The sequence below is a fragment of the Gallus gallus genome, chromosome 3 (assembly GCF_016699485.2).
Source record: "Gallus gallus isolate bGalGal1 chromosome 3, bGalGal1.mat.broiler.GRCg7b, whole genome shotgun sequence".
NCBI lineage: Eukaryota > Metazoa > Chordata > Aves > Galliformes > Phasianidae > Gallus > Gallus gallus.
In genome coordinates this window covers 91,913,416-91,928,679 of record NC_052534.1, presented here as the reverse complement: position 1 = coordinate 91,928,679, position 15,264 = coordinate 91,913,416, and the positions used below count along the sequence as shown (strand labels likewise).

At 36.0% G+C, this 15,264-nt stretch overlaps 1 non-coding gene across 1 annotated transcript; it reads left to right on the top strand.

Moving 5' to 3' along the window:
* The first annotated feature begins 494 nt into the window (after nucleotides 1–494).
* On the top strand, nucleotides 495–576 carry TRNAS-AGA. The gene has a single exon. It is a non-coding gene; the product is annotated as a tRNA-Ser (tRNA).
* The last annotated feature ends 14,688 nt before the right edge of the window (nucleotides 577–15,264 follow it).

Below are 15,264 nucleotides of genomic sequence, written 5' to 3'. Positions count from 1 at the left end.
CAACTCATAAACAATCTCATACCTTCTCATACAGACTTTGGCCCTTGGCTGGCAGCTGATATCATCACTAGACCGAGCTTTTCCTAAAGCAAGGTATAAATATCTATGCAAGACATCTATATTCTGTGTACCAAGGTGGCAGAAATGCCCTTTTGAAACCCGGAATGAGGAATGTGAATGTCAGATGCAAAGATTTCCCTTCCTGTGTGCCTTAACTTTTTTTTTTTTTTAAGTAAGTTTTTGTATTTGTTGCTCAACATTTTGACTCCTCTGAATCCTACTAATATATCTAAGTCATCCACTGCATAGGAGTGAAACATTTCTTCATTGTAGATTTTATCTGTTTAGATGCTTGAATAAAAATTCTGGTACTCACCTAGAGTCATATAATGTGGGTGTAACATGCAGGACACACACTTTAATGGTTAAATATCTGCACCATTTTATGCATGACTATTAACCAGGAAAAGAAGCAAATATAGTGCATTGTCCGTGTAGTCGTGGCCGAGTGGTTAAGGCGATGGACTAGAAATCCATTGGGGTTTCCCCGCGCAGGTTCGAATCCTGCCGACTACGGCCCAAGCCGTTCTTTTCTCCTATGGGGCCCAGGTCAGAGTATTACTTGGAAGCTCCCTGGTTTGTTAAGGCTGAGGTCACAGGGAGAAGCCTGAGAGCTATCATAAGGGACTTCAGGGCACTGGGGTGGTTAGTTGAAGGTCTGACATTAGTTATGCCCTCTCATGTGATCGTCCACCCCACATTCAATTCATGAATTACTTTAGCATTATGGAGGTTATTTTTAGTTTTTTCATCAATGTTTTCTTTTGTGGATGAGACACAAAACTTTGCTGCCAGAACAGCATTGCTTTTTGACACATGGCTGATGAAGAGCATCCCTGAAGAATAATTTCTCATGTCCCTGTTTTAAGTAATTTAATCTTTTTCCTTGGGGTTCCATATCACTCACTATTAAAAGATAGAAAAAAATAAGGTGGAAATTGATCACTGATATTTGATCTTCATATTTTCTTAAGAAATTGAGACAGAGCAAATTTTAAAAGAACTGAAATTGTTTCAAGCTAAAAAGTGCTAGGAATTTGCTATTTGTTCCTTCAGAGATTCTGGAGATTCTGGATGAAATATGTAACATTGAAGAAAATACTTAGGCAATTATGAAAATGTGTGTTTATCCTAAAAGTTTGGAGAATGATCTGCCATAGTGGAGCGTTCCACTATGTTGCTCACTTTCAGTTTATCAATTTGATTCCTCCTACAGCCCATGGGAAGGGGTAAACAGCCTGAGAAAACAATTTACTTACCTACATTAAAGATTTGGTTTAGATTGAGAGAAAACACAACCAGGAAATGCTGTCCCTATTCACTGACTTAGGGGACTTCCATTCTCAGCTGTTCATCTTGACTGTTATGAGCTTTGTAAGTGACAAAATAAAACTCATCCTCATAAGGCTGCATGAACCACCCAGCTGTCAAAAAGCAACTTTCATATAAAAGTATTTGATGTTTTTGAATTCAAAATTTTAGAATATATAGCTGTGCTGGCTTTAAACACTCAGATTGATCTGCAGCTGTCTATAAACCTAAAGCTCCCTGTGCTTTTAAACGCACAAAATGGATTTTCAGTTTCCAAAAGAATTAACATTTAATCCCAGTTACTAGGAAGAGAGTGAGTTCTAATAAATAAGTTCCTTTGATAAGAACTGCAGTTATTTGCCATGAACTATGGCTGAGTATGGAGGCCAAGAGAGAGACTGCTGTACAAAATATTTTGAGAAAATTATTTAACTGCATAAATACGGAGGACAATATGTGTTAAAATTAGTATTAAAAAAATTATAATTGACTGAAACTCACTTGAATATCAACACTTGTCAGACTGTTTTGCTCAAATCAAATTCTACTTAACTGATTTTCCATAAGTTCTATTTAATAATTAAGAATATCTCAAATTTAATTAGATTTAAGCATTTTACACATTTTTCATGTACTAATTAAAATTATGTATGTCTTACACACCATTTGAATAATCTTTTCATCATTATTGACTTTTTCTTCTAATGATACAGGAGCATATTATACAAGTCTCTATTTAAATGAAGTATCACACTGTAAAGCAGGAACTGCTTGAAAAATACTAAAATCACAGTGAATGAATCTCATTTTTTTTTTTCTTATCTCACTGTGTTGAAAAAAGAATAGTTATAGCATTAAGAAACAGCTGAAACATATCTGAACTTCTATTGGGTGTGATCACATTCAGTTCTGAAGAGCCACTGGAAAGGAACTTTGCTCTGCCTTTTTGTACAGTGCTGTCTCTACCAGACTTGTGGCCAGCAGGAATGGATAAGCATCCAGGATAAAATGCAGTGCTGGCTGCAGCTTCCATAAGAAATGATGACATTCATCATGGGTGGATGTTTGAGAAAATGTAACTGTTCTGTCACACGTGGAAATTGATAACCCGCCAAGATAAAGGTTCTTGATAAGTCTGGGAAACATACAGCATAGTGGCAGTGATTCCTCTCATACATTTATGAAAGATACAAATGGCCCTTGAAGACAGCAGAATAAATTCATTCAATGAAAGTGGAAGAGCTACTTTCAGAGAATATGGAGTTTTTACACTGAAGGACTTGAAGCGGCCAGAGCTACCACTGAAGTCAGCATGTGGTCAGAAATCTGAAGAATTGAGTAAGGGCTGGAGTTATTCCTAGCCCCATATAGACAAAAGTACTCCTTGCAGTACTGACAGTAGTGTACAGCATATTCATATTCATGATTTGTTAATGTGTAATTAGTTTCCAAAATAATTTTACATGTATTGTCAAATACATCTTTGATTTACAGTGTATACCAACCAGGCAGTCAGCTACATAATGCAGTTTGTCTATAATGTTCATGAATAAATAATCATTGTCAGTAATTTTGAATTGATTTTGAAAAACAGACTGTGAAAATCATTTACTATGCAGATTAATGGTATTTTAGTCATTCAATTTCATGAGCATGAATACCTATTCCAAATAAGAACAGTCAGGTAATGACATATCTAATATTAATTTCCACTACACAGACCACGCAAAAAGATGTGTTGCTACGGTACGTAGCAGATGTAGGGTACACATCTTTAATATTAATAATTTTTAGACAATTTCTCGGCAGCTACAGAGTTGAGGTAGTCTACTTGGAATGACTTTTCACTAGATTATATAAATTATGGTGGTGTGATTCATAAAAGCAGAGCCTACTCTAATTTTTGTAATTAAAATGTTTTCAGCTTCAAAAAAATATGCCATATTTTTTTTAAAGTGACAATTTCAACTGTTACTGTTGATGTGATTACGATGTTGTCTGAATATGATAGAAAATGTACTGCCTCATCATAATTTTAGGCTCTTTTAAAATTACTATGATTTTTATCTTAAAAAACAAAATTAGTCAGATCTGTCAGATATGATCATATATATAAATATATTTGTTAGGACTATATATTTCATACCTGATTTTGAAATTTAACAGAAATCTATTAAAAGAACATGAAAAAAATGACAGAGAGTTTTATGGGGGTGTTGCATTGCTTTCAACAAATTCTCAAAATGCTGCCTACATTTCATGGAAACTTGTACATTTTTCTGTGGAAAAATCAATTTTGAAAATGTTTACTATTATAAGAAACAGTAAAGTTTAGCAAGTGTTAGCCACTTAAATTATAACAAGATGACTGCCTCTGGAAGCTGTAATCAAGCATATGTAGGTTTTTCAGATGCTTATCCATCAATGAATAAAGTCTGCCCTAAAATTAGAGAGGCTACTAAAAAGTTTCTCCCTTTTCATATTTTACTGGAGATGTGGGAAACTTACAAGGTGAGGGAGACGTTTTTTGTTTAGTAAATAAACAAGAAGAAGATCAACATTTTTGAACAATGCAAAGGTTTGGAAATATACCCAATGGAGATCTCCCCTTTACAAGCCCCCTTGTAAAGCTTAGAGAAGATTCTACCTGCTTCAGTTTTCTTGTAAGCAACAAGGGAAGAAAATATAAATAAACAACATGAAAAACATAAAGAATGGGGCAATCAGTCAGTGGAGAAGAGAGAAAAATTTTGGTTTAGGCAAAATAATTTTCTATGAGGAAAACAAATAAGGAAACAAACAAAAAACAACAATAACATACACACACAAAGCACGCAAACAAGCAAGCAAAAAACCTTTGAGAAGAAACATGAACTCATCAGGAAGATGAAAATTTACTATAATGACCACAACATTAAATGCACTATTGCACTGATATAGAAATATGTGCTCTTATCAGAAAGGACAAGAAAACCCCAGAAATAAAGCAGTCTTTCTGAAGCATGACTAGTTAGAAATTCACTTTTGCAACTTATGCTGAAACCAGCTTATCCTTGGGTTTTTAGGTGACTCAAAACCTGATCATCCTGATGAATGCAAAAATGCAGGTCATGGAGGCTAAAAGCCTGACACAGTGAGGCAATTTATATTTTTGAAGAAAAGTATGCAGAAAAGAAAATGATATATACTTTCTATCTATATACTACATATAGATATATATAGATGTCTATATATAGATGTCTATATACTATATATAGTATATACTAATATACTATCAGAATCCAACCATTCTGAATCCACACATTTCTGATATTTTTTCCACTATTTCAACATTTTAGAGCAGCTGACTACATCTAATTTTACCAACCGATAAGGCAAATGGAATAAAATCTTTCAATATCATTGTCACTACAAAGTCAATTTTATTGATGTTTAAATGTGAAAGCTATTCAAATAAGACAATGCTTTTTTTTTTTTTTTTTGTACCAAAGTAATGTGATCTACATACATTTTTCATATAGCGTGTAATGTTCAATTTACCAACATTAGGCAACTAATTGTTAGTGACCTAATAATGAATTGCTTCTGTAAGTAACTTTCATAGACACTAGAAACAAGCTTTGCGGTGTCTCTATTAAATAGGAGCCAGCTAATCCTTTATAAAGCCAGGTAGCAGGAAGCTATGTATTTTTTCTATGTGCATTTGTTTTCTTTGAGTTTTTAAGGATGGTTACCAGCAGACAATACCTTAGGCACAGAATACAAATCTATGAGCAACATAGTTTAGAACAGGAAAAGAAGTCAGTTTTCCTCGGTCACTAAATGCAGTTTCCAGCCAATCTTACTATTTAACTCCATGCATAAATTCACTAACCTCTACCTTTATATATGCAGATTGGTCCCTCCTCACCTACTCTGGAATTAATTCTCATTAGGTTTAGAATCAGTCTTTTAAATTGTAGTCCATACCAGGCTACATATATATAAAAACAGTGCAGTGAGAGCTCATCTCTTTGTCAGAGAGAAGTCTCAATTTATAATTCCACCAAGTTATAAACAAGGGCAGTGAAGGCATTACATCTCCAGTAATGCCTGTGGAGGGATTATATTTCATCTATTAATCCTTGTATTATTGCAAGCTTCCAGAATCATTTCTGGCAAACATCGTCTATATGACGTAAAAAAGAATGCTTCATATTGAATTGAGCACTCTATCTTAAACTCTCGTATTTTACACAAACATATCAAATCTTTCATCAGGTTAGGTATCATAACTCTCCTTGGAAGAAAAACATTTTGGATTTGGAGGGTTTAATATGGGCCAAAATTATGGCATATGTTGCCAGTTCTCTCCTTCTGTGCCAGGTCAAGATTAGATGACTAGTTGGACATGTTTCCTGAGGCAGTCTTCTTCCATTCTATTTTACTGAGATTATTAAAGTCTATAAATATTATCATTTCCCAGTGATAATTCCCATAACCAGTTCAATCATGTCACTGAGCAGGCATTCCTTCTTCAGCCGTGTGAATTCAGACTACGAAACACTGCTCTGAGGCAACTACTTTGCTAAGATTTGAATTTGTTCTTCACTGAGTTTCCCCTCATTTCATCACTTTAATTTTATTTAAACAAAACCAAAGCCTGAGAGAACCAAAACTCTTTATGTTGTCAGTAATTCCCACTTATATGCTGCTACACGCAATGTAAATACACAAAAGCTGAAAACGATATAATATTAGATGAAAACTTAGGAACATCATAGCATTGAGACTAAGCTCATAGTATCTTCTCAGGGGTACAGTCTAAGTTGAGACTAAGCTCATAGTATCTTCTCAGGGGTACAGTCTAAGTCTCTTTTGAAATATTCTTAAGCTACCTGTGCTATAACTGGAATGACTGGTGTAACATCATTAATATTCACCTGTAGAAACAGTGTTTTCATTTACAAAATACTTTACAAATATATGCCAAGAAAATTGATTCTTCCTCCTAAGTGGGCACATTTATTTATTCTCGAATTTCCCTTTCACAAACTACTTACAGGGTTATAGAGATCTAAAGAAGGCTTTGCCAAGACTGGAAGTCAGCAGCTTATGACTGTTTGATTGTTATTCAAACTAAGGGGCCAGAAACTACAGGTTTCATTTATGATACAAAGGAAATCCCAGAAATTTATTGGCCAGGATTATCATCTCAGACTGGCCTTCAAACAAGGCTTATGAGCAATGTGTTTCCAAGATACTCAATCTATTACCGCAGGAATTAAAAAAAAAAAAATTAAAACTAAGGCCAAGAAAGGAAAATAAAGTTATAATGTAATATGAATGTTATGTAATCACTATCTCTATGGAAATAAGTGAGGAAATAATGGGCATCACTGGATAGGAAACCAAATATGCTTTGTCTTATCAAAGAACTCACACTGATTCCTTCACACAGTTGGGAAGATCTGTGAAAACTAATACCTGGGAATTCCAGAATTACAAAAAAGATTGTGTGGAAATGATTCAAAAATATTTTTTTCTTCCATGGAAATTCTGTAGTGCAAATGCAAATCTATATCCATTTTCCATGGAAAATTTTGGGACAGAATATTTAACTGCAGCATTGAAAAGCTGACAACTGGGAAATATGATGTAAGAGATTGCTGCAATTGCTATGACTGCCATATACTCCAATTCTCCCTAAAGATCAGAACAGAGTTGATTTAATCTTTTCTGAAGAAATCTTATTGGAAACTGAAATATGTCAAGTTTTTTTTACTAAAGGATTTTGACCTCCCCAGTCAATATCTTAAACTACATTTTTCACAGAAGTAAAAGACAGATATCTCATTGAACTATTTGTTATTAGACTTTCTGTTTACGGGAAAACAAAGATATTTATTTTATAGCCTTAAAAGCTGAAGTATCTATGTGGTAAATGCATAAAATGCTATTGTCTGTCTTCTACTAGCTAATCATATGAGGATTTTGGTTTTTATGTATGGTTTGATGAGATATATGCCTGATATTTTCATCAAAGGAGCTACTTATACAATCACCATCCTTCTGCTTTCCCTCTCTGTAGTGTGATCTGCAGAACATAAGTCAGTTTTACTCAGGCTTTGAAAGTATCATTTCATAATTATGGGCACAGCAGACCATTTTTTTTCTGCTGCTATGTCCCATGCCATGGAACTAATGCCACACAGATGAAGATTTGCTTTTAGCATGTCGGGTTAGCAATCCATTGACCAATCTCTCAGCTGTTCACACATTTTAAAATAAGAAAATAGCTCTAAGCTATCATTTTTCTGAGATAAGCATCAGATGCCCAGGCCAGCACAGCTCAACCCTGGAGTAAAACTGCCTCACTGCTGCTTGGGATCATATTGTCCTATACATTTTAACACTACTAAGAGCAGAATGATAACTCCAATGGAAATGGCTGGAAGGCTTGATATGAAAAATTTTAATTTGTACAAGCATTACAACCATACAGAATAACAGTGACAACTACCATAAAGCACACATTAACATTTGTTTGAAGTCAGATGCCCTTTTAATTCCAGACATGCTGATTTATCTCTACAACAGCTTCAACAGCTTTTGCTATCCTCTGCATGAGTTCATCATCAAGCAAGATAGTGAGAGAGGATGCTGCCAGGCTGGCAGAGTTTCTCTTCAGTTGTGTATCGGCTGCACACATGGCTGAGGGAGCAAGCTTCCTACCTCTGAGAAGTAGGGACAGGACAACCGTTCCCTTGTCCTGAAGAGGAGGTTGAGATGACCAGTGGTGTAAACAAAGCAGTCAGCAGTGAGCTCTGTATGCTGTACCATGGGCATCCTTGTGCTGGTAGGGCTCTCCCTGAGGTTGTAAGATCATCTCAGAGTATCTGTAGGTCAAATGTGTCACTATCTCCACTGAAAAATGTGGGGCTCCATCACATCAGTGCCTCAGTGGAACAAGGAATTCTTCTCATGACAATCTTATTCAGGAATGGTGGAAAAGCACAGCCTTACCGAGGGCCATACATGACAGCAGCAGGCCTTGGACATGTGGCTTAGTTAAGGATTGTTACTGTCACACTATTGTGAATTGAGTGAACTGTCTGCAACTTAATCTGGAGAGCTGAATTTGTGAAGCTGTCTCTAATAAATCCTGACAGGTAGTCACAGCAGAAGCAGAGGGCCAAAGGCTTTCCCTGACTGACAAAGAACATTTACAGATCTTGCTTTTGTTCTGCTCGTATCGCTTGAATCTTCACAGCTTTGAAAATCACAAGAACCATACCATAAAACTGGCTTCCACTTTCAGCCTCAAGCCTGCAGAGATTTGTAGAGCTGCAAAGATTTCCCCAATGTCTGGAAGAAATGGTACATCCCAGTCATAATCATATCACAAGAGAACAAATTTCAGTTTAAGGGGGATGACATCTGCATCCTTCAGCTATTGTGGACTCTTGTTTACTATAGAGCAGTGACAAGCTGAAATCATTTGTGATTAGATTTTAACATTCAGATTTGTTTAATTTGGCAGAAATGTCATCAGTATTTAGCCTCACACTGTGACATCTGTTTCATGGTTTCAAAGGTCGCCAGGACAGTGGATAGCACTGCACTTTGCTACCCACTGGATTTCAGTTATTATTCCATCAGAGATTGAAAATTGCATAAACTGCTGAAATATTTCTGCCAGAAATTCCTCTCTATCCCTAACAGTATTTGACCATCTTGACAGTGTAATGGGAAAATACAGGTTGAGTTTTAGGGACAAATACTACTCTCAAGCATTCAAGGAACTATTTGACATTATTAATATGGCCAACAGTATCTTTAATCTCATCCTTGTGCAACACTCATCTTCCAATACAGAAAACTTTTCTCCTACTTCCTTGAAAGGTGTGTTGAGAATCTTTATAAAAACCTTTACTGTGCCCTTACAAAGTGTATACTTATGATGGGGAACTGATAGACCTATTTCCAAACCTGTCCTGAGAACCATCATCAACAAAACAGAAGTACTTTGCTGGAAGATTCTATTGTGAATCTTTGAGATTTTGTATTTGAATAGATGTAATAACAAGCTTACTTTTAAACACTTCTATTTTTCTTTTTGGATTCTGGTGTTGAATGACACAGCATTTAGTATTTGAATGCTAATTTGCTCCCTGTTCTGCAAGCATCAGACAGCTGGGGATATTGCACTGCTCATGAACTGACAGCCTGATCAGCAATCTGCATCAGATGTGGTCTGAGAAAACTTTCACATGCATGAACAGTGCTTTAATATGACATTATGAACAAGATGCCATCACTGTGATCGTAAATGGTAGACTAATGATGCTTTGCCAGTTTGATAGAAATCACTATCTACCACCAATTTTCAGCTCATAATAATAGGAATAGTATCACTGAAGTTTTTCTAATCAGCATAGATGTAGAACCTTTCACTAACTCTTCATAATATATTCATGAATTTATCACTTTGTGGAATTAATTTAATCAAATTTGTTAAGTAAAACTCTGACATGATCATTGGATTAGAACTAATAGAGGTGTCTGATGAAGCTATAAAAGAACTATTTTGCATATCAACTAGCATTTAGGCACCTGCACTGTAAATCCCACTGTAACTCTCCCCTTTGGATTCCTTGTGCTTGGGCCTCTTTTCTCAAGAGCAAAGAAACTGTGCAACAGCTTGTATAAAACAATGCTATCATGTATTCACCATCATGCACAGTTGATATTTATGTCTAATGAGCTACTAGGCAAAGTATTAATGTACTCACCACTGCTGATTAGAAGTTAGATAATTTGCTGTCCAGAGAGCGCTGTCAGTCAGATGGGGCAGGATAACCTTCTGCTGCTCCTTGGAGGAGGCTGAGTCTCAGTGATGCAGAGTGCCAATCTGCAGATTTTCTGCTCTTATTTTTTTTCTCAGGGTTTTATGCCTTTCCATGACTGTGCTATTTTGTTGTATCTTTGAGCTGCTAATTACTACTGCCTCAACAGTTATACTTGTACGCACTTTTTTTTTTTTTTTTTTTTGCAATTTTTCAATTGGATGAATTTTATTCAAGTACTTTCCTGTATATTAACACCTTTTTCAGTAAAGTTCAGCCACAGTCACTCTACTTTACTGCTCAAAAGTGAGATCCTGGGATGAGGGGTGCAGATTCCCTTCTTTGAATCACAGAATCCTTCGAGTTGGAAGGGAGCTGTAAAGGTCATCAAGTCCAAATCCCCTGCAATGAACAGGGACACGCACAGCTATATTGCTATATTACTCAGAGTCTGGCCTTGAAAGTCTCCAGAGACAGGGCACCCACTACATCCCTGGACAGCCTCTTCCAGAGCCTTACCATCCTCACTGTAAAAGATTTTTTTTGTTATATCTAACCTAAATTTTCCCTCTTTAAGTTTGAAACCATTTCCCCTTGTTCTATCACAACAAACCCCGGTAAACAGTCTGTCCCCTTCTTTCCTGTAGATGCTCTTTAGGTATTGAAAGGTCACCTTGGAGCCTTCTCTTCTCCAGGCTGAACAGCTCCAGTTCTCTCAGCCTATTCTTTGGACATTTTTGTGGCCCTCCCCTGGACCCACTCCAACAGCTCCATATCTCTCCTATACTGAGGACCCCACATCTGAGTGCGGTACTCCAGGTGCGGTCTCATGAGCACAGAGTAGAGGGGCAGGATCACCACTCTCAACCTGCTGGACATGCTTTTTTTTTTATGCCAGCACTCTCTGGATTTGATCCTGCAGCCAGTTCTTCATCCATCAAATAGACCACCCATCAGAACCACATATTTTCAATTTGGAAAGAAGGCTGTTGTGGGGTACTTCTTTCAAAGATCTTACTGAAGCCCAGAGAGATGATATCAGAGGCTCTTTCCTTGTTCACTGATGCAGTTACACCATCACAGAAGGCCACTAGGGTGGTCAAACAGGATTTGCCCTCTGTGAAGCCATGCTTGTTCTCCCATATCACCTCCCTGTCTTCCATGTGCGTGAGCATAGCGTCCAGGAGGATCTGCCCCATGATCTTTCCCGGCACAGATATGAGTCTGACAGGTCGGTAGTTCCTGGGGTCATCCTTTTTACTCTTCTTAAAAATGATTGTGATGTTGCCTTTTTTTCCAGTCACCAGGGACTTCAGCTGACTGCCATGACGTGTAAAATATCACTGAGAGTGGTTTGGAGACTACATCAGCCAATTCCCTCAAGACTCTGGGATGCATCTCATTAGGAACCATAGACTTGTGAATGTTCAGGTTATGATGATAAAAGTTCAAGTTCTTGATGATACATTTTCTTTTAATTATAAATGCTTGATCTTGCACTTGACTCGAACCCCTTGTACACCCCTTGTGTAGACACAAGCAGGGTGAATGTCTTCTGAAAGTCACTGTTCACACTCAATTTCTGTCTTACCTTCCTAACACAGTATTTGAGGGATCTGCTTTTGCATATCAAGAGCCTTGAGATGCATCATCTTCTGCTTTATTTAGTAAGCCAGCTGTATAGCTGCTGTAAGGAGTACTAGCTGTAACATTTGAGGAACTAACACAAATGAGGCATTGTATTGCAAATTATGTTAGCTATTGGGGAGTGGTTATAAAAAGCTTTTCATTAGTCACAAGTGGCTGCAAACTGCAAACTGTTACATTCAAAACCTGAAACGTTATTCATGCAACTGTGTAACAATTAAGATTTTTTATTGTTCTGCAGCTCCAGTACTACTGTTTTAATTATGACAGTGTGGTATGCAAGAGGAACACTAAAATGAATACTGCATGAAAGCAGAGAAAATCTATATCTAGTTTTAGAATATATAAATCTACTTTTACAAGAACATATCAGACATGTACACATGTATACATACATTTACCATCGCAAATTAATGTAACATACTACATGGCTTGTTATACTGGTGGTGAAGCTAGCTCTAGATTTCTGTTTGTTCCTATTTGTTTCTTTCTTTCTTTCTTGTTATTTTCTATTATTATTATTTTACATTATTTTCTGATAGAAATACATGTCAATTCCACTTTTCCCCATGGTAAGTCACCATCTGTGTGAGTTTTGTTAAGATATGCTCCATTGGTATGTTACAAGCTAAGTTGATGGACTAAGAAATACTGTAGTCTTTTTAGTATTCTTCTTATTATAAAGAACTCAATATATATTTTGGGTGCAATTTTATATGAGATTAAATTTACCTGGTTAATGTAGGTGCCAAAATCCGACCAAATTGATAAATGTTCCATTAGAGTCAGTGAATTTGACATAGTCAATGGAGCTTGGAAAGCTACCATTCAGGGAGATAATTCAGGAGGAGAAAAACACAGGAAATAACTAAAATATTGCATTTTATTATATCAATGATTTAAAATATGAAGAATTTAATATTGTATCCCCAAGAGGTTCTGTACTACTCTCTGACAACTATATGAGCTGTTCCCAAAGGATGCTGAGAAAGCAGAAAACAAAGGACAGAGGAGCAAAAAATAAGGAAAAACAAGACGTCAGATTATACACCAATTCTGTTCTACTTTTAAATTAAAACAAAAAGAGTGTTCTTTTACTTTTTCTGTTACGCAAAACGATCTTACCAGATGCATCAGATTAGTTCAGATTTCTAGGAATATCTATTGAAATTAACACATATGCTCCCAGCTATCCAGAAAATGCAGTTCCCCCTTTCCTCTTAATATCAAGCCTGTGTGAGAAAGTTTTATCCAGGAGAAAAACACGCCGTGCAAGTGAAAAATATTTTCAGGAAAGTGCAGAAATGATTTAAAAAAAAAAAATAGAAACTGATCAAATTATGGTCTTGAGAGACAATATTCACAATATCATTGCAGTGATCCCCTACTCCATTTTCTTTGTAAGTCACTGTGAGGATATTTAATACAAAAAAGCTCATTTCGAGTGCTTTCCTTATACAGTTTTTCATGAGCCCCGCAATCATGTGATCTGACTCAGAAATTTCTATTTTGTTCCTTCTTTGCTGAATTCACTTGTCATTCCATTCCTTCCATTGCCATCTCCTGTTTTGGACCAATTCCATTGGATCTCATTTACAACTGTCTCACTGCAGTTCTTCACTGTGGTATCTCCATGGATTTTTTTGTCCATGGGGAATTGGAAAAAAATCAGGAGTTCCCTCCTGAACTATTTCTGAACTTACCTACTAAAGGAGAGCAAGAGAGCAAGAGGAGAATCTGTACACACTACATTTTGAAATGTATTCAAATATGCAGATGTAGAGATATCAAAGATGCTTTTAAAAATTAATCAAGAAAAGAAAGTGTCTTTAAAAGGATCTCTCCAAAAAGTGATGCCTCCTATTTTAGTATATTGGCCCACAATGTTAGAGGCAGATGGTGGTAGTATGGCAGTAGAAGCTGAACCTTCCCACCAATATTCCATCCCATGTGTAACAGATGACAGCAGAGGGACAGTTTGACAAAATGGCATCTGATGAAGCAAAGGTGTGTCACTGAATTTTTCATGTGAAAGAACAGTACCCACTGACATTCATCAATGCTTGCTGAACATTTATGGAGATCAAACGGGATGTGAGCATGGTGAGAGGTCGGTAGCTTCAGTAGTGGAAGCGTGGCATGCAGTCTTTTGTTCACTGGTGGTGAAAATAGCATAGCTAATGTTGGTAGCTATGTTGTAGAGTAGTGTTTTGTAGCTGAGAGTCTCCTCTATCAAACAGTGTTACTGTGATCTTTGTATCTGCTGTAGTTTCCATGGAAATAAATAGAAGGTATTACTTTTGATGTGACCTACATATTTTTTATCTTTAACAAAGAATATTGCTAGTAAAACAGTGGCTATGAAGCCAAAGTTATAAAGTTATTAAATTCTGAAGAAATATTTTTTTACAGTTCATATTAGCTTTCTTCTTTTCTTTTCTTTTCTTTTCTTTTCTTTTCTTTTCTTTTCTTTTCTTTTCTTTTCTTTTCTTTTCTTTTCTTTTCTTTTCTTTTCTTTTCTTTTCTTTTCTTTTCTTTTCTTTTCTTTTCTTTTCTCTCTCTTTTTTTTTTTTTTTTTTTTTAATCACAGCCCTCTATTGCTGAGTGAGAATAAAGCTTGAATTCTGGTTTCTGATTCACCAGAAGTACTAACAAGTAACTCCTATTGCAAACAAATGTCTTTGCATATCATATCCAGTATTGAAAGAGATGTCACCAGTCTCAGCTGGCTTTATTTTAATTAAAGTAAGCTATGTGTGTGTGGCAGAACACATTTCTTTCTCAAAGAAACCAGTAGGGGAAGCTGCAAAAAGTGCTGTTGTGTTCCAGATGGTTTGTAAGAAAAACAATGTATTTCATACTGAAAGTCTATTAGAAAATCTCATTTACACTGATTAAAGGGACTGTTTAATTTCTGTGCAGTTCATTCACAGAAGAACACACAAAGTATACAGCATACCACATGGTCTTGGGTTTTGTGGTAGTGGCATAAACAGCCACTTGGTTGCATTAATGTACTTTCCTGAAAAATGTGAAGAATTAAAATCAATAGCAGTTTACTGAATTTACTACATTTATGTTATGGAACCAAAGGGATGAAATCCTATTTTGTTTCACTGTTGACAACGTTCATTTTTTTTATTATGTATCAGAAATACTGGTTTCCATTATCTTGCTTTACCTTTTTGAAACACCGAATCCAGACATCGCATTAAATTCATTCCTTTGGAAACTTAATCTCTTAAAGTACCATTCACTGGGAAGGTATTCAGGTATAGATACATGTTACACCTATTTTAATCTCATGTAACCAAACTCTTAGTTCAATTTTATTTTTTTACTTTGATAGATGATGTACTTTAAATATGGTTGGTGTAGCAATAGGCTAACATTCCATCTCATTGATATAAAGTATAAT